Source organism: Pteropus alecto, unplaced genomic scaffold (genome assembly GCF_000325575.1).
Source record: "Pteropus alecto unplaced genomic scaffold, ASM32557v1 scaffold45, whole genome shotgun sequence".
NCBI lineage: Eukaryota > Metazoa > Chordata > Mammalia > Chiroptera > Pteropodidae > Pteropus > Pteropus alecto.
In genome coordinates this window covers 37,709,301-37,730,032 of record NW_006442491.1, presented here as the reverse complement: position 1 = coordinate 37,730,032, position 20,732 = coordinate 37,709,301, and the positions used below count along the sequence as shown (strand labels likewise).

Genomic DNA, 20,732 nt, shown 5'->3' with positions numbered 1-20,732 from the left:
CGTGTCAAAGACCCAATAAACAGTATTGTAACGAATATATGAATCCACTGGAAAGAACAGGCTCTCCTAAGTCCACGTCACATTCTGCGTGTGTAAGTCAATCCCTCTACTACAAATGAACCAGATCTATGTGAGTTACTGCTTATAGCTGAGTCCAATAAAATTTCATTCCCCTGAGAGTATTGCTACACTTCTGACTTTTAGTTGGGACCATCGCGTGCTTGGAGGGCTTGGTCTGGGGAGTCCACACGGTTCCATCTCCCTTTATACTCTTCGTCCCATGGGAGTCTCCGGGTGGGCTGTGTGTAAGGCAAGCCAGGCCTTCTCCCAGATTGTAGATGGAGGGACACCGGTCCCAGAATGACACGCCTGAGGTCATTTCCTGGAGTCCGCATTTACTGGAGTCCGCATCTCCTGTCTCCACACTCACTGACCCCTTCCCCACGAGGCCCCCTCACAGCCTCAGCTCCCACTGATCTGAGGCATCAGGGGAAACCCCACTGGCCCTGGCCCCAGTCCTCTGAATCATCTGCGGGGCACAGCTTTTGGTGACATACCGCACACCACGGGGCGCTCTACGGAGAGAGAATTACAGACCCCAGCGTCAGAGCGTGTCCCCACAGGGAACTGTTTGGGGACTTCATCAGCAAAGGGACACGGTAACTTCTGCATTAGTGCTCTCGCCCAGAGTGGATTCTGCTCTGTTTGGACTGACTAGCAAAAATACGTTTTTCTGCGTAAAGAAGCACAGAGGGTTGAATTGGAAAGCGCCTTAATGACTGACTAGACCAACCCTCCAGTTCTCAAAAAACCAAGAGGGTATTGGGTCCAAGGCAGAATTTAAAATGACAGCCTGACTCCTGACATCCTCTTCACATTAAACAGGGGAGTCTCTGTCCACAGCCCTGTCTGTGGCTGCCAGTGTTAGCGATGATGACAGACAGGCGGTGGCCACCCGCCTCTATCCCCAAGGGACTGGAGGTGCTTCTCTACTCCTTCCAACTTCCAAACAGAGGTATTACCAACGGGGGCTCCACGAGGCCCAAGGCTGTTTATCCAGCCGAAGAACCTGTACTTTTAGAAATTTGTGAAAGACGCATTAAAGCGAGTCTGTCTACAGGACATTAGGTATTCGGCCATTCACTTCCTTGGCTTGGGAGAATGGCTTCTCTCCCTGAAAGCTTGATAATCTAGCTGCATTAAAAGGATGGGAACTTGGAGTGACCTTTTCCTCTTGCCAAAAGAAACAAAGCTATTTTTGAGCATTTTCAGCATAAAAGGACGATCTCTTGAAATCACTACCCCGCAACTCGCCAGCGAGAGGAGGCGGGCTGGGAGAGCCGTCTTAATCTGCCTGCCATGCATCAAATTGATTTAGCAGGCAACAAATGTCAGGAGAAATTAGAAAGAGAGTAATAGCTCAAAGAAATTTAAAAAGGTTGACCAGCCTTCAGCAGTGTCACATGGGGCCAAGTCATGTATTCACAGTGGTTTCTTGTTTTTTATTTCTGGCCAATGACCGGGACGCACGCTTACACTTGCGAAGCCTGTGAGCACAGGCCAAGCGCGGCCCGGCACTCACTCGCTGTAGGGGGTGCGCGTGTGCGTGTCATGTGCGTGTCATGTGCGTGCCTCCGTCAGGCCATCCGCGATGCCTTTGCCTCTCCCTCCTCCCTTTCTTAGGTCATCGTCGTGGTCAAGTATTTGTCACAGTTTGGATTTTTTCCCCGGACTATGGAAAGATATGCTGGCATCAGTAGGGAAAAGCCATTTTCTCCAACAAATATAACTGGGATTGAGAAGGACGCTGTGTCCTGCGGGGCCTCTGCGGCCGCTCGTCTTGTTCCTCTGCCGCTGCACGGTGAAGGCACGTCGGCCATGGGGACAGGGGCTGTGACACTGCACTTCACTCCCCGCGAGTCTCATTTGCTAGTAATTAAAGTGAAAGGTGGGCCGTCTGGGGCCAGAGCAACTGTCCCCATATTCCAGATGAGGAAACTGAGACCTCACGTCCCCTTTCTGGGGACACGATGACAGCAGGGACCGACAATGAAATGTCTGCTGCCCCTTCCGCCTCTGGTCGCTTTGGGCTCTGCTCTCTGTTCGGGTGCTTTCTTTTAGGGACGTTTTAAATCTTCTGGTTTGAGACTTTGCTGTTCTCGGGCAACTCCCGCGGGAGTCTGGGCCATGGCTGAATTCCCAAACGGCTCGCTTCAGTGTGCTCCTTGACAGGGACGGGCCCTAACGCGTGTCCTTGCCTCCTGGTGGCATGTGCGTCCAGCAGGCCTCCGTTTCCTTCTCGTCTTGTCCCGCACTGCAGAGCTTTCTCCCCAGGCCCCTTCGTGTCCCCTCCTGGGAACCTCTTTGCCACCCCAGTGCCACAGCCTGTCTCTCCTCCTGCTTCCTCCCCACGGAAGGCTGGACTGATCAGTGAGCGAGACGGGACTCAGAGTCCACTGCCCACCTGCCGCTTTTCAATGGCTGTGCGTCCCTTCCTGAAGTAGCCTGAAGAAGCGACAGTTCGCAGCCGCGACCCCCTCCTGGCGGGCTCTCTGCACCTCACTCCTCCTGGGCCCCTGGCTGGCCTCTCTGTGCAGGTGCCATTTAGGCACAGACAGCACAGCCTGAGCACAACTACACCACTGTTTCTGGCTGCTGGAATCCCGTCACATCCCAGGACTGGAGGGGACAACCTCGAGACTAGCCCCTTAACATTTTTAGGAAGCTGCTAGAGCCTTTGCTGACAATCCGTAACCAACCGTTGGCTCTGTGGGTGGCCAGGACAGAGGAGATGGCTGGGCTCTGTGGATCCCCCGGGGCCCCCAGGCTGAGGCCCGCGGACCGGCCCCTCTGCCTTGCAAGGTCTGCCTCAGAGTAAGGGGGTCAGGGCCTCGGAGCAGCCCCATTCCTGGGGGGCAGCGCCCACTCTCCTGGCCCTTCCCCCGCCCTTCCGCAGACTCCTCTGTGCCCCTCCTGTGGCCCTGGCCTGCAGCCGGCTTTGGGGAAAGGTGTGCATTATGGCTAAGCCGCGCCGTGGTGGTGGGGGTGACGCTTGGGGCTGTGGGGCCAGCTGCCATCTGACCAGGGGAAGGAACACAGCAGAAGGCAAAGAATAAAAGCCAGCAGAGGGGCTTCAGGTGGCGGCCACCTCCCAAGAAGGCTAAGCTGGACCATTCCTTGCAGGAGCTGCCATTATGACCGCCAGCCCATTGCTGGGCCTTCTGGAGCGGGCAGTGCAAAGGTGGGCGGCAGCCCACTTGGCCTGGTCCCAGTCCTCCAGCTCTGGCTCAAGGTCTACCCCATTAGTCCCAACCCTGTTGCAGAGTCCGGGAAAGTGCGAGTCACTGGAGCCCTAAATCCCTGGGCTGTTAAAGGGTCTGCTGGTCATTGTTCCAAGGCCCACCACACGCCCCCTCCCCACCCAGTGCCCAGCCCCACCTGCTGGTTCCCCCACCCACCAGGCTCTCCCCTCTGGGGCCTGGGGTCCAGACCTGGCCCCTTGGATCAGGGAGGCGACAGAGCAAGCCTCTGGCCCAATTCCAGATGCGGGCACAAACCACAGGGTGCTGGTTCCTTCTCTCCTAGCCTGGGGGTCGGGGGGACAGAGTGGTCCCAACTAAAACAGCTTCTGGAAGGAAAGATCAAGGAGAAGGCCTGTATCATTATGTCTTGCCAAGGGGTCCCCAAGACCCAGGATGCAGGAAGAGGTGGAGCCTCCTCGGGAAGTTCCATTCAGACAAAAGCAACCTAGCAGAAGGTCGCTGGAGAAGCTGCCGGAGAAAGCCAGGAAGCTGGTCACTAGAAGGCCACAAGGGAGCTTGCTCAGGAGCAGTGGGAGAGCTGAGAGATGAGGGAGGGGTCCTCTCGCTTCCTCATGAACTCCGGGCTCCAAGCAGAACTGGCATGAAAACGGGTTCCCAGAGTCACTGTGGAGCCATGTGCCCCTGGGTGGAAGGCCTGAGTGGAGGCCAGGCCCGGGGAGAACAGCACATGGGAGGCACGTGGGAGGCAGACCCCCCCAGACCACGCCGCCGTCACCAAAAGCGCCACCCTTTCCTTCTCGCAGGGCTGCAGGAGGGCGTGGGCGCACCCTAGCTTTTGTCCAGGCTTTTGTCAATCCACATTTGGTCTCTCACTGTCTGTCCGTCCAATCGTTCATCCATCTAACCACCTTGGCATCCACCGGCTACCCTCCCTCCATTCTTCCATGCTTCCTTCCATCAATCCATCATCTCTAGATCCGACTTCCCTTTCTTCTTTCTTACCGTCCACCCACACTCAGGTAGGGGGCACAGGGACCCCCGAAATTCAGGCTAGGAAGGGTGATGTCTCGTGGAGCATTTGAGGTGTGTGAGATGGTAGGGACAGGGACGGAGCGTGCTCCTGACACTCGGCCCTTTGCCTGAGCCGCCTTCTGCCATGGGAGAAACCCTCGGCCGCTGACCCGGCTGGGTCGCTCTCCGGGGAAAAGGTCCCCGAAGCTTTCTTGGCAGTGGTGTTCATCCAGTTTGGCACAGTGATGGTGGCCTGGGCCCTCTACCTGCGAGAAACCCAGCTTGGGAAGTGTGCGTCCCAGGTCACCCCGGTTCTGGGCATCTACTTCCGGCTCATCTTCATCTTGCTGGGCGTCACCAAGAGATATCTTTGCTGCCCTGCTGACCCTCCTTTCTCATTGTCCCCAGAACGAAAAACAGAAAAGACCCACCTGCCCCGAAAGCATCTTGCAGTCCCACGGGAGTGAAAAGCGGGGCTCCTGGGGGGGGCTCCCAGGGGGCTCCGTGCGCCAGCCTAAGGAACATTTATCGAGCCTCACTGCCACCTCCGGCGAGGGTCCCCAGGGACCACCCTGGCTCAGCCCGGCTGCATCTCTGCTGCCTCCCTACGAAAAAGGCAAGCACCGGGCCTGCCAGGCAGACCACAAGACATCCAGGTCCCAGCTGAGAGACGGTGGGGGGACACAGGTCCGGGGCTCCGAGACCAGATACAGAGCAGCGGTGACATAAAACTCTCCGATGGGAACACCACAGGCCTCACCCTAAACTCCTCCAGGAAGAGATATCTGCAGCACCCTTGCTGGGGGGTCATTCCTCCTCACCCTGCCAGGAGCATGCCGGAGCCTCCTGAGGCCGCTCTGATGAGGTGGCCTCCATCCGCCCAATGGAGGCAATTTAAGGATTATCTGAATATTAAATCAGCAGCCAAGCAGGGGGCCCCACAGCGCCCAGACTCAGCACCTGCAGCTGTGGCTTTGGCTCCTTTGTGGAGAGCAGACGAGGGCAGAATAAAAACTCGCCTTTCTCAAGAAAGCAAAGGGAGGCCGGGTGGACCCAAAGGCCGCCTGCAAATCGAATCTTTTGGGAAAAGGTAGAATTATCTTTTTCTTCTTTCTCCCTCGACTAACGATTATTCTTGAAATAATCACTGCAGTTTTCCTCTTGGTTCTGATGGGCTCGGTGAGCTGTGTGGGTTCCTGAGGGTCCAAGACAGCTGTGCACAGAGGTCCCCTGTCCTGCATAGGACGTGGAGGCCTGGCCACGGCTGGGATCACCAGCTTTTCGGGGGCGTTTGGGGGAGGTTTAATCTCAGCTGCATGGCCCAGACCTGGTATCTGGTGACATGTGTCTACTTCGGCCATCAGATCAAGTGCGCCTACCCAGCCCGATCCTGGGCAAGTCCCTGACCGAAAGCTTTAGCCCTTGTTCAAAGGGTGAGAGGAGAGCCCACTTTGGACACATGTGGCTGGGCGCCACCGGAGTCTCACACGGCCTGTCCAGGACACATGCTGGAACTCCGTCTGGAGGAACGGGGTCTCTGTGATGAGAGGGTCCCGGGACCCACGACAAGAGGGAGCCAGCTTGGTTTCCACATATCCCCTAGACTCTCCCTCTCTCCTCACTTTGTTCAAACCTGGCCCTCAGGGAATCCCACATTAGTGGCAGACACAGACCCAGGGCTGAGTGACGCCCTCTGGGTGGGTGGCTAGCTCCAAAGCAAGGACTCTGGGCTTTAGGAGGTGGGGAGAGAACCTGGATGAACCACTCTACTCGGCCAAGGCCAATAGTCACCAGGGCTCGCAGAGTGGTATAAGCCCCCAGTAAGATGGCAGGCCTTGTGCTAAATCCACCACCCGATGCGCACGACGAACTCGTGGAGCGGGTACTTTTATTCCCATTTTATGGAGGGGCAGGCGGCTCACAGTGGCTTTGTGCCCAAGGTCCACAGCTAGGAAGTGCTGGGAGTGGAACCTGAGTCCAACTGCCCCAGACCCCAGAGCTCTGGACCAGCAGACGGTCCCTGAATTGGCCACTTTTCTTCAGCTTTCAAGGGTCATTTGCCAAGCTGCCGTCTCTCGAGTCGCGTCCACTTGGCCCTGACCTGGCTGCACCTCTTCTGCAGAAACACCCCCAGGCTCCTGGGCGGCAGTGGCGGAAGGCTGTGAAACATGAAGCCGGCGGCCCTGTCGCATGTGCCTTGGTTTTCCTCATGGGCTCCCCCTGGTTTTCACGTCCCTGTTGAAGACGGCGGCGGCGTGCTAAACCAGCCTGTGGACGCGTCTGTCAGGGTCACCACTGATGGCTGTGAGGTGGCTGAGTGGAGGGGGAAGGGAGGTGCCTCGCTTTGGCAACAGGAAGGGGGATGGGGGGGCTCCCGGCACCTGCTTCCCAGCCTAAGACCTTTGCTCCCAAGCTGTGGTCCGCGTCGCGGAGTCAGAGCTCGGCACAGCCACTGAGCCTTCGTTCTTGCTGTTCCTCCCCCACAGACACACGCTTCTCGTCCTTGCCCTCCGACACTGTCAGAAGAGAAGAGATCCGAGTCTCCTCTCCAAGTCTGGCCTCTTGGCATCTCAGCCCCTTCTACTGTGTGTCACGCCAGACAGAGTGCAACGCAGTGATCCCCCGCCCCTCTGCCTCCACCAGCGGCAAGGGCCAGCGTCTGATGCACACCCCTTTCTTGCAAACCTTGTTTTCTGTGAGTGCCCAGCAACGGAACCTGGTCCCCTTCTCCGACGCAGACTACAACCAGCTGACCCAGCACTACGCCCTCCACCCCGTGGGCGACCCCCAAGCCCAGAGGAGCCACCGGCGTCAGTTCCTGTTGTGCATTTCCTCCCCCTGGATCCCCACCAGACAGTAACACGTCACAGAGCTACGCCTGTTAAAACGGGATGGCCCTGCGTGAGAAACGGAGGCCTGACGACGCAACAAGGACGCGCGGACGAACTCCAAGGACGGCAGGAGGCGGCGTCGGGGCCTCTGCAGCTCCTTTCTCACTTTGCCCAGAGCCTGCCGTACAGCTCCTAGCGAACCACAGACCCGACGACATCACTGTCACCAAGATCAAAAGCCACGCCAGTCTGCTACAGGGCACCGGCCCTGCCTGCCGAGTGGCAGTGGTCAAGGAGCTCACCCGCACCACCTCCATCTGCACCGCCGCCCTCCGGGCCACGCAGGGGACCCGCCATCGCCCAGAGCCATAGCCCTGTCTTACTCCCCAGCTGTCTGTGACCAACACCACCCCCACCTGCATCGCCGCCCTCTGGGGCACGCAGGGGACCCCCCATCGTCCAGAGCCATAGCCCTGCCTTAGCTCCCCACTGTGTTGAGAGCCTACAGGTAAAAACACTAGGGAGTTCTGAGCCATGTTTCAAGAGTCATCGCAATGACTGACCTTGAACGAAGACTACGTAGGTGTCTGGCAGCACGTCCGTCTGTCCTTCCTCCCCTTCATCTTCTCGCTCTTTTCTTTTTCGTCCTTTCTCGTCTCTCCTTCAAAAAACAATTTCTATTTTGAATTTATCCATCGTTGGCCAATTTTTCACTATGGTTAACTTTTTTAGGATTACTTGTTTTCGTTTTCAGTTTTATAAAAGTGGACTTGAGAAACACTGAGAAAAGTGTGTGTGTGTATGTATCATAAAAGTGCAGTGATGAATTTTCACAAACCGAACACACATGTGTAACCAACACCCAGATCAAGAAACAGAACTTCACCGCCCCTCAGAAGCACACCCTGCTCCCCGGAGTCGCTACCCTCTCCCCTCAAGGGAAGCCTCTATGCTGACTTCTAATGACATGGATTAGGTTAGTTTGTTTTAAATCTGTGTGTTTTTAAAATTGGTCAGTGATTTGCTTTGTTTTATTTTGTGAGACAGAATACGAGAATGAAACAAATACCATATTTTATTTTTAATGATATGATTAAAAGGAACATATTTTAAAAATGGACTTTCTGAGGGATAAACAATATGTTACTTGTCCCAAAAACATTATGGCATTACGTTAATAGCCTTTTTATCTTTTTGCTTTATGTTCTATTTTGTACTGTGTTGTAGATTTTTTTGAGGAACAAATTTGGAATATTACATGGGGTATATGAAAGTGTAATGATGTCAGCTGAAGGTTGAACAACATGTATTTTAATAACTTTTTTATTGAGGCAAAATTTACATAAATTCAGAGAAGTATATAATTTGATAGGTTTTGAGTAAAACAAATATCCCTGTAACCACCACTCCAATCAAGACAGCTATCTTCTATTGTTCCAGAAAGTTCCCTCATGGCCCTTCCAGTTCATGCTCATTGAAACCACTGTTCTAATTTTGGTCACCGTAGATCAATCCTCCTTGCTCATGAACTTCACATACATGTAATCAGAGGATATGTACTCGTTTGTACGACATACTGCTTTTGATCCATCAACATTGTTGTTGTTTTTTTCCAGACCAAGTAGTATCTCATTGGATAAATATACACAGTAACTTCTTTATTCACTTTTCTATTAGTAGACATTTGGGTTGTGCCCACTTTCATGGACATTTGTTCTTTTTCTCGAGTCAACACCTACGAGCGGAATTGTTTCATGATGGGGTAGTTTTATGTTTAACTTTTTAAGAAACTTAGAAACAGTTTCCAAAGTGGGTGTACCACCTTGTCCTCGCATCAGCAATGTATGAGAGTTCTAGTTACCCCACATCCTCACCAACAATAGACATTATCAATTATTTGAGTTTTGACCATCCTGATGGATGAGTGGTATCACATTATGCTTTCGTTTCCCTGATGACTGCTAATATTAACTTTACATGCACTTGTCCATTTGTATATTTTCTTTTGAGAAGTGTTTGTCTATTCAAGTCTTGTTTTAACTTCTGTTATTGAATTATTAGAAATCTTTAAATATAACAGATATATGTCCTGTGTCAGATATATGTATTACATTCTTCCAATCTGTGAATTGTCTTTTTATATTTGCACTGTTTTTTGATGAGCAGAGGTTTATAATCTTAAGAAGTCCAATTTGTCAATTTCTTTTTGTGTTTGGTACTTTTTGTGTCCTAAGAAAACTTTGCCCACTTCAAGTTCATAAAGATATTCTTGTATGTATTCTCCTAGAAGCTTTATCATTCTAGCTTTTATCTTTAGGTCTATGATCTGTCTCCAACTTTTAAGTGTGATGTGAAGCAGAAGATAAGGATCTTTTTTTGGACATATTTTCCTAGTCTTCTTGGGAATTTCTGCTGAAAAAAATGTTTCTCATTGAAGGCGCCATTGCCTTGACACCATTGTAAAAAATATCAACAGACTGAATACATATAAATCTCTCTCTCGATTCTTCGTTATAACCCATGGATTTACTTCTTTATGACTCCATTACTACCATTCCATGTTGACTACAGTAGCTTTCAATACATTTTGAAATCAGAGTGTGAGTTTTCTAATTGGGTGTTTATTTTCAAGATTGCTTTGGATATTATAGGTCCTTTGCTTTTTCATTGAAATTTTAGAAAAACTTGTCAATTCTACAAAAAATCTTAATATTTGGATTGGAATTATGTTGGAACTATAAACAGTCATAGCTCAATCTGGAGATAACTCTCATCTTGACAATACTGAGTCTCAAAGCCATGCATATGGTTTATCTATCCATTTAGATCTTTAATTTCTCTTAGCATCATTTTTTTTAATATATAGGCCTTGCATATCTTTAGTTAATATTATTAGGTATTTTATGTATTAATGTGATTATCAGAATTGTTTTAAAATTTCATTTCCAATTATTTGCTGCTAAAAAAATTGAGTTTATATGTTGTTTGTATTTTATGACCTTATTAAAAGTATTTATTAGCTCTAGCAGTTAGTTTTGTATATTTGAATTTTTTTTCACATAAATAATGATAGCATCTACAAGTATAGGAAGGCTTGTTCTTTCTTTCCAATCTCTAAAACTTTTTTTTTTTTTTGCCTTATTACACTAGAATGGTGAGAGCAGACATTCTTGCCTTGTTCCCAGTCTTAGGAGAAAAGTCTTCAATCTTTCAGCAATAAATACAACATTAACCAGGATTTTCATATATGTCCCTTATTAAAGAGTTCTCTTGTCCAAGTTTGGTCATAAATGGGCATTGAATTTTGTCAGATTTTTTTTTCTATCTTTTGAAATGATCATATGGTTTTACCCACTTATTCCGTTAATATGGTGAATTATATTTTTAAATATAGTTCTATCTTTGCATTCTTTGGGAAAATTCTACTTAATTCTTATTATCATTTTACACATTACTGGACTCAATCTGCTAATATTATGTTAGAGATTTTGGTGTCTTTCATGAGGAATACTGGTCTACAGTTTTCTTATAATGCCTCTGTCAGGTTTTGGTATCAGAATTATGCTAAAATGATTTGAGAAATATTTTCTTCTGTTTTCTGAAAGAGTTTGTGTAAGAATTGTACTATTTCTTCCCTGAGTGTTTGATAGTTCTCCCTAGTAAAGCACACTGGGCCTGGAATTTCTTTGTGGGAAGGATTCAATAACAAATTTGAATTCATTAAGAGATACTAGACCATTCAGAGTATCTATTTTAAGTTGTATCAGGTTTGGTAACTTGTGTTTTTCAAGGAATTGGTCCACTGCATAGAGTCTCCTTATTTTTTGAAGTCCGTTGGATCTATAATGATATTCTCTCTTTAATTTCTGATGCTGGTAATTTGTGTCCCCCCGCCCCCATTTTTTTCTTGATCAGTTCTGCTAGGGATTATAAGAGATTTATTAAGGTATAACTGACATAAAATAAACCACACATATTTAAAGTACACAATTTGATGAATGCTTACATATGTATCCATGAAACTATCACTGCAATCAAGATATTTCCATCATTCACAAAAGTTTGCTCATGCCTCACTGTAATTCCTCTCTCCTACCACCTGTTTCCATGCTGCCAGTGATTTGCTCTCTGTAACCACAGATGAGTTTGCATTTTTTAGAATTTTATTTAGAAAAATATATAGTATATATATTATTGCATCTGGTTTCTTTCATTCAGCATGATGATTTTGAGGTTCATTCATCCATACTATTGCACGTATCACAATTTGTTCTTTTTCATGGTTGAATAGTATCATGTTCTAATGAGATACCAAAACTTATTTCTTCATTCACCTGGTGATGGACATTGGAGTTGTTTCCAGTTTTTGCCCAAAGTCAATAAAACTACTAATATCCGTACATGCCATCATTTCTTTCTCTATCTAGAAAAAAGAATGATTGGATTGTATGGTAGGTTTTTGTTTAACTTTTAAAGAAATAATCAAACTCTTTTCCAAAGTAATTGTATAATTTCATATTTTCATCAGCAACGTATGAGAATTTCAGTTGTTCTATGTCTTCTCCAAGATTCTGTGGTCAGTTTTAAAAAAATTAAACATTCTAATGGCTAAAAAGACCTATAATATGATAGTTTTTAAATTATATTATAGTTTTAATTTTATCATATTCAGTTTTAATTTGCAGTTACTGACAAATGATGTTGAATACCCTTTCATGTGTTTATTTGCCATCTGTATATCTTCTTCAGTGACGTTTCTGTTCAAATCTTTAGGCCATTTTTAAATTGGTTGTTTGTCTTATTAAAAAGTTGTAAGAGGTTTTTATACATCGTGGATAGAAGTCTTTTGTCAATTATGCTTTGCAAATATTTTCTCCCAGGCTGTGGCTTGCCTTTGTCTTTTCTTAACAGTCTTCCGAAAAACAAAGCTTTTTAATTTTGATGAAGTCCGTTCAGCATCATTGTCTTGCAAGCCATCCAAGTTGTTGCTTATGTCAATAGCTGTTCTTTCGTAGGATTACTGAGTAGTATTTCATGGTATGGATGTACCACAGTTCATTTCACTATCCACCCAGTGAAGTTCATCTGGATTGTTTCCTTTTGTCTATCACAAATAAAGCTGCTATGAACATTTGTGTATAGACTTTTTGTGAAATATAAGTTTCCATTTCTCTGGATGAACGCCTAAGAGTATAATTACTGGGTCATGTTGCAGGTTTAGTTTCATAAGAAACTGCCAGACTGTTTTCCAGATTGGCGGTACCATTTTACATTCCCACTATCAATGTATGAGTGATCTGGCTGGATTGTATGGTAAGAGTATGTTTAGTTTTGTAAGAAACGGCCCAATTGTCTTCCAAAGTGGCCGTACCATTTGGATTTCTACCAGCCATGATGACAGTTCCTGTGGCTCCACATCCTTATCAGCAATTGGTGTCAGTGCTCTGGATCTTGGCTGATCTAATAGGCGTGTAGTGGTATCTCGTGTTTTAATTTGCATTTCCCTGATGCTGATGACATACGGTGTAGAGCATCTTTTCATATGCTTATTTGCCACCTGTATGTCTTTGGTGAGGTGTCTGTTTAAGTCTTTGGCCCATTTTTTAATTGGGTTGTTTCATTGTTGAGTTTTAAGAGTTCCTTGTATATTTGGAATAGTCCTTTATTGGATATCTTTTGCATATATATCCCCCATTCTGTGGCTTGTCTTTTCATTCACAGAAAAGAAAATGTTAATGAAGTACAGCTTGTCAGTTCTTCCTTTTCACGGATCATGTCTTCAGTGAACTTCACACCTGCTTCTCATTTCCGCCACTCCTTAGGTGGGACAGGACGGTGGCTGAGGGCTGAAGCTGGGTATTTCTTCTTCCACGTGGAAGGCGAAAGGAGACTGAAGTGGGCCATTTCCCTTCCTCCACGTGGGATGCCAGAGCTGGCTGGACTCGGGCATTTCCCTCCCTCCAGGTCAGTCAGGCTTTCATAAAAGCCCAGCCGGTCAGGCTCTGGTTAAACGGTTGTTCCAGAGGGCACACCTTGTTAAGGAGAACAGAACGCCCTGTCTTATCGAGATGAAATGGTCCTCTTTATCCTTGTAATTTTCTTTGCTCTTAAATCCACTCTGTCTTGTTCAATGCAACAGCTCTAGCTTTCTTTTGATTAGTGTTAGTATTGTATCTCATTCTTTTACTTATAAGTTTTGAAGTGGATTTCTTATTAGACAGCGTAGAATTGAGTACTATTTTTATATCCAATCTCTTTTTAACTGGTACAGCTAAACTATTTGCATTGTGTGATAAAGGATATGGTTGAGTTTAAATTATCTTGTTGTATGTTTTATGTATCCCATTTGTTTTTTACTTTTTATTTTTATTTATTTATTTAATTTATTTTTGTGGCTGGAAAGAGTTTCAGGGCCACAGCACAGGGAGTGGGAATGCAAACAGAATGCCAATGGTCTCCACGACTTGAGCAGAGTTTGGGGTTCAGGGATGCCAAGGTGGTGAGCATTTGCAAGTCAGAGTAGGGGAGAAGAGAGAGCTAAACACAGAAAAAACATTAACATCTGCAGTGGTTTCCCCTGGAGTCTGTAGCGAGTGTTGATCATTGCATGCATGTGAGAAAACTATCAAGATGATAGGAAAAACTACTGGCAAGTAACAGAAAAAATAATTCTTGGAGCTCAAACTAGGCCAGTAATAATTTGTATTCCCATGATTCATAGGCGAAAGAGCTTATAACACATGGGGCACAGAGCATGGTTTCGGGGATCACTGTCTTCTCTGTTGCTTGTTCTTTATTTCATTGGTTTCTGCTTTTACCTTTATCATTTCCTTTATTCTCTTACTTGGGCTTAATTTGCTCTTCTTTTTCTAGCTTCTTAAATGGTAATTTAGATCACTGATTTTAAACCTTTCTCTCTTTTCCAATACAAATTAAAATCTATAAATATCCCTCTAAGCACTCTTTCAAATGTATCTGACAAATTTTATGTTGAATTTTCATTCAGTTCGAAGTATTTTAAATTTTTGTTTGTGATTTTATCTTTGATTCACGTGTTATTTAAACTTGTGTTGCTTAATTTCCAAATCTTCAGGATCTTTTCTATACATCTTTTTTATTGACTTCTAATTTAATTCCACCGTGTTCATACAAGAAAAAAAGAAAAACCTCTGTAAGTTTTCTACTTTTTGAAATTTACTGAGACATTCTATTTATATGTTTTATCTTGATGCATATTCCATGTTTACATGAAAGAACGTATATTCTGTAGTTGCTGGGTATGGTGTTCTATAAATGTCAATAAGGAAAAGTGATTGATAATGTCAGAATCTTTTACATGTTTAATTTTTCATCTCGTTTTACAACCAACTTCAGAGAGGAAGGATTAAAATCCATCTACGATTGTGGATTTTTCTATCCCTTTGGTTCTATCAAGTTTTCACTTCATGCATTTGAAACTTTGTATTAGATGCACAGACATTCATGGTTATGTTTTTCTGATGGACTGTGACATGTTTTCATTATTATGAAGTGTTTTATCATTACGAAAATGTTCCTTTTTATCTCTGGTAATATTTATTTTCTTGTAGTCTACAGTGCATGATATTAATGTAACCATACTAACCTGTTCTTACTGTTTACATAGTGTATTTTTCCTACCCTTTTACTTTTTAACCTGTCTTTGTTTCTTGTAGATTACGTACAATTGGATTCTGCATTTCAAAATCTAATTGAACAATATTCGCCTTTTAATTGGAGTGTTTAGTCCATTTGTATTTTTATATTAAAATACAGTGACCGATAAGGTGAAGTTTAATCTGATCATAACTTTTTTTTTAAGGTCTTTTTTTTTTTTTTTTTTTTTTGCTTCTGTTTTTTGCCTTCTGTTTGGTTAACAGGAATGTTTTAGTATTTTTAATATTCTATCTTAATTCCTTGTTACCTCTTCAAATATGCATCTTTACACTTTGTTTTTAATGTTGGTTCCCAGGATTATAATATATTCTTTTCTAATTTTTTTATCATGGTAAAATATACAAACATAAAATTTACCATACAGTTGTTTTTAAATGTACAGTTCAGTGGTATTAAGTATATTCATAATATGCTACCATCACCGTCATCTCCAGAATGTTTATCTTGTAAAACTGTCCCTTTTAAACACTCTATTCATCTTTACCCGCAGCACCTGGCAACCACCAATCTACTTTCTGTATCTATGATTCTGACTGCTCTAAGTACCTCACATGTAAGTGCAACTATATGGTAGTCTTTTTGTGATTAGCACAAGAGCGTCAACGTTTCCACATTCGCACCAACCATTTTACTTCGTTTACTTCGCGTCTGTGTGATAGTTGCTATCCTAAGAGCTGTTAGGTAGCATCTCCTTGTAGTTTTGATTTGCATTTCCCAAATGATTAGTGATGTTAAGCATCTTTTCATGTGCTTATTGGCCATTTGTATATCTTCTTTGCCTATTTTTGAATCAGGTTGTTTCATTGTTGAGTTTTAGGAGTTCTCTGTATATATCTTGGATGTTAATTCTTTATCAGATATATGATTTGTAAATATTTTCTCCCATTCTATAGGTTGCCTTTTTACTCTGTGGATAGTGTCTTTTGCTGCACATACTTTATAAATTTCCATGAAATCTATTTTATTTTTCCTTTCCTTGCACGTGTCTTTGGTGTCATATCAAAAAATTATTGCCAAATCCAGTGTCATAAAGTTTTTCTCCTATGTTTTCTTCTAAGATTTTATAGTTTCAGGTCTTACATTTAGGTGATGGATACATTTTGAGTTAGTTTTTGCATGTGGTGTTCGGTAAGGGTCCAAGGTTATTCATTCTTTTGAATATAGATATTCAGTTTTCCCAGCATCATTTGTTGAAAACACTGTCCTTTCCCCACATTGAATGGTCTTGACACTCTTGTCAAAAATCGTCTGACCATACATACAAGAGTTTATGTATAGGCTCTCTATTCTAGTCTATTGATCTATATGTCTCTCTTTACGCTATTAAACTGTTTTGATTACGTAGTTTTATAGTAAGTTTGATATCATAATTATGAGTCTTCTGGCTTTGTTCTCCTTTTTTCAAGACTGTTGGCTATTCAGAGTCACTTGAGATTCCATATGAATTTCAGAATGGGTTTTTCAACTTCTGCCAAAAATGTCAATGGGGTTTTTTGATAGGGATTCCATTTCTTTGTGTAGTATTGACATCCTAATAATATTATTAGGAAAACACATAGGATGTGTTTTCATTTATTTATCTTTAATTTTTTTCAGCAAAAAACCCTATGTTTTGTAGTATTCATTGTACAGCCCTTCACCTCCTTGGTTAATTCCTAAATGTTATATTATTTTTGACAATATTGTAAATGAAATTGTTTTCTTAATTTCCTTTTTGGGCTGTTTATTGTTAGTGTACAAAAATGCAAATAATTTTTATGTGTTGACTTTGTATCCTGCAACTTTGCTGAATTCACTTATTAGTTCTAACAATTGTTTTGTGGAATTTTTAGGATATTTTACATGTAAGATCGTATTATCTGTGAACACAGATAATTTTACTTCTTCCTTTCCAATTTGGATGCCTTTTATTTCTTTTTCTTGCCTAACTGCTCTGGCTACAATTATGTTCAACAGAAATGATGAAACTGGGCATCTTTGCCTTGTTCCTAATCTTACAGGAAACACTGCAGTCTTTTACCATTGAATATGTTATTTATCCATATTCACCTGTTCATAGACACTTGAGTTGCTTTCACCTTTGGCTATTGTGAATAGTGTTATCTATGAACATGGGTAGGACACTACTTTTTAAAATTTACATATCAAATATTCATTGCTAATATATAGAAATATATTCATTGCTAATATATAGAAATACAGCTAATTTTTGCACATTGGCCTAAATACAGCTGATTTTTTGCACATTGGCCTTATATCCTGTTCCCTTACCAATTTCATATTCTAGAGATTTTTTTGTAGATTCCAGTGAATCTTAGAATTTTCCATGAAGACAGTCATGTCATCTGTGAATAGTTTAATTTCCTCCTTGCCAATGCTCTATCTTTTTCTTGCTTCATCACACTTGTTAGAAAGTCCAGTATGATGCCGAATGGAAGTGGGGAGTAGATATCCTTACCTTGTCACTGATCGTAGGGGGAAAACTTTCAGTCTTTTACCATTTAATGTGACGTTAGATGTAGATTTCTAAAGGCCCTTTACCAGTTGAGGAAGCACTGTCTGTCGTAGTTTGCTGATGCTTTTACTCATAAATAGATGCTGAATTTTGTCAAGTACTTTTCCCTCATCTTTTTCTCCTTTAGTCTGTCAATATGATGAATTACATTGATTTACTTTCTAATGTTCAAACAGTCCTGTATTCCCAGAATAAACCCTATTTGCTAAAGATGTCGTATCTTTTTCTATGTTGCTAGATTCGATTTACTAATATTTTGATGAGGATTTCTGTGTATATATTCATGACGTATATCGACTGTTTCCTTCTAATGGTTTTAATGTCTGGGTAATGCTGGCATAAAATGAGTTGTAAAGTGTTCTCACCTTTTCTATTTTCTGCAAGAGCTTGGGTAGAATGGTATTATTACTTGATTAAATGTTTGGCAGACCTTGCCTTTGAAATAACCTGGGCTTGAAGTTTTCTTTGTTGAAAGATTTTAAATGAACAGTTCAATTTCTACAGTACATTCAAGTTACCACTTTCTTCTTGAGTTTTGGTGTTTTGTATCTTTTAATTAATTTGTACTTTGTCTAAATTGTTGAATTTATGGCATAAAGAGACCATCTTATTTTCCTTTTAATATTTCTAGCATATGAAGGGATATCCCATCTTTTATTTTATTTTTTATTTATTTTTATTTTTTTATTTTTTAGGCGAGGCAACCCTTGGTTGACCTCACAGATTGCAAGGACCTTGTCAGCTAACAATCCCTTATTTTTTTATTTCTTACGCCTACAGCACCTGGTCTTCCTAGGTGGTCTCCCGTCCAAGTACTAACTAGGTCTGGCCCTGCTTAGCTTCCGAGATCAGACGGGATCGGGCTTGTTCAGGGTGGCATGGCCATAGACCCATCTTTCACTTCTGACATTTATAATCTGTCTCTTTTTATTTTTGGTCAGTCTGCCTAGAGAGTTATTGAGTGTATTGGTCTTTTGAAATAACTAACTTGGTTTCACTTATTTTCTATTTGTTTTCAATTATAATAATCTGTTCTTTATTATTTCTTTCCTTATGCTTTCTTTGGGTTTAATTTGCTCTTTTCCTGGTTTCTAAAGTGGAATTTTAGATTATTTATTTTATACTTCCTCTTTGTTCCACAGGTTAAAGGTGTGTTGATTTCTAAATATTTGTGGATTTTTCAGATATGTTAATTTTTAAGTCCATTATAGCCAGAGAATACACATTGTTTAACTTCAATTCTTTTAAGGTTTTAATGTTCCAGAATATGATTTAATTTGATGAGTGTTCCATTTGCACTTGAAAAGAATAAGTATTTTGTTACTGTTGGCTAGAGTGGTCTATAAATGTCAATTAGGTCAAATCGATAGTGTCGCTCAGGTCTTCCATACCCTTGTAGATTTTCTGTCTACTTATTGTTCTGTTGATTACTGAAAAAGCAATGATGACGTCTGCAAATATAACTGTGGATTTGTCTATTTCTTTTAGTTCTGTCACTTTCTGTCTCATGTTATTTGGTACTCTGTCATTCATATTTAGGATTATGTATTCTTGGTGAACTGATTCTTTATTATTATATAAATGGCCCTATTTATACCTGGTGGCTTCTTTTGTTCTTAAGTCTTCTTTGTCTGACATTACTGTAGCCATTTCTGCTTTGATGTGTGTTGGTATATCTTTTTAAATTTAATCTATTAATATGAGGAGCCAGCAAACTTTCTATAAAGGGCCAGTAAGTAAATATTTTAGACTTTCTGACCACATATGGTTTGTCTCCTCTTCGTTTTCTTCCTCCCCTTCTTCATGACCCTGATAAAATGTAAATAACACTCCTTAAAACAGATTATGGTTCAGTTCGCTGGTCCTTATGCAAATACATTTAAGGTATATTTCTTATAGGCAGTACCTAATTGAGTCTTTTTTTCCCCCAATCCAACATGGTAATATTTGTTTTTAATTGCTGTGTTTAGATCATTCGAATTGAATGCAATTATTGCTATAGTTGAATTTAGGTCTACCATTTTATTATTTTTCTATCTCATTTTTTTCTGTTCTTTTTTTCTGCCTTCTTCTGAATTATTTGAACTTTTTATAGTATTCCATTTATTTTGTCTATTGGCTTTTTGACTATATCTTTTACTTTTTGTTGTTGCTTTAGGGATATACAAACCAAACCTTTCAGTCTATTTAGAGTTAATATTTTACAACTGCATGTAAAATATAGAAGGCTTATAATCACATAACCATCTTTACCTTGTTTCCTTCTCCATGTTATAGTTGTCAAATGCATTACATCTACATACATTAAATCTCGGACAATGTCATGTTTGCTTTTTAAAGTTATACATATTTTAAAGTACTTAAGAAAAGTTTTCTATTATTTTTCCCAGTTATTTACTTTTTCTGATGTTCTTATGTTCCAAGTTTTATCTTAGTGTCGCTTTCCTTTTGTCTGGAGAACATTCTTGCGTATTTCTTTTAGAGCAGTTGTGCTGGTGATTAATTAATTTTTTTCTTCTTCTGAGTATGTCTTTGCCTTCATCCTTGAAAAACATTTTTGCTAGATTTAGAATTCCGAGTTGGCAGTTCCTTGCATATTTTTAAAGATGTTTTGTTTCCCTGTCTTTTGACCACCATTGTTTTTGATGAAAAATCTTCAGTCATGATTCCCCTTCATGTAAGGCATAATTTCTCTCTGGCTGCTTTTAATATTTTTATCTTCGTTTTTCAGTAATTTGATTCTGATGTGTCTGTGTGTGGTTTTCTTTGAGTTTATCCTGTTTGAAGTTCTCTACCCCTCTTGAACCTGTAAATTTGTGTCTTTTGACATATTTGGGCTTAGCCATAATTCTTTCTAAAAACTGTTTTGGATTATAGTAGGAACTGCAAATTTTGGGCCATTCAAAATAAATAAATTCTGGAGATCTACTATAAAACATAGGGCCTATGATTAACAATATTGTATTGGATATTTTCTTAAAACTTGCTAAGAGGGTAGATCTTATGTAAAGTGCTCTTACCACAAAAGGAGAAAAAAATGAAAAAGGGACAGGAGAAAACTTTTGGAGTGATGGATAAGGTTATGGCTTGATAGTGATGTCAGTGGCACGTGTGTACACTTAGCTCCAAACACATCAATCATCTATAATTAGTAACTTAAATGATGACTTATTATAATTTAATTTGTAGATTATAATTTAATACATTAAATGTCTATAGGGGTTTATGTCAATCATACCTCAAAACAGTAGTTAGTTTTTTTTTCTGCACCAATCTCTTCCTCTTCTTTCAGAAATTTCAGTAAGTGTTAGACCTTTTGATAATATCTAACAAGTCCCTCAGGCACTCATTTTTTTTTTAATTCTTTTCCCTAAATGCTTCAGATTAGGTAATTACTATTGCTGTTTTCAAGTTCAC

The 20,732-nt window shown here is 42.2% G+C and overlaps 1 pseudogene; it reads right to left on the bottom strand.

The window, feature by feature from the left end:
• Positions 1–18,086: 18,086 nt before the first annotated feature.
• LOC112471111 lies at positions 18,087–18,205 on the bottom strand (annotated as a pseudogene).
• Positions 18,206–20,732: the final 2,527 nt, after the last annotated feature.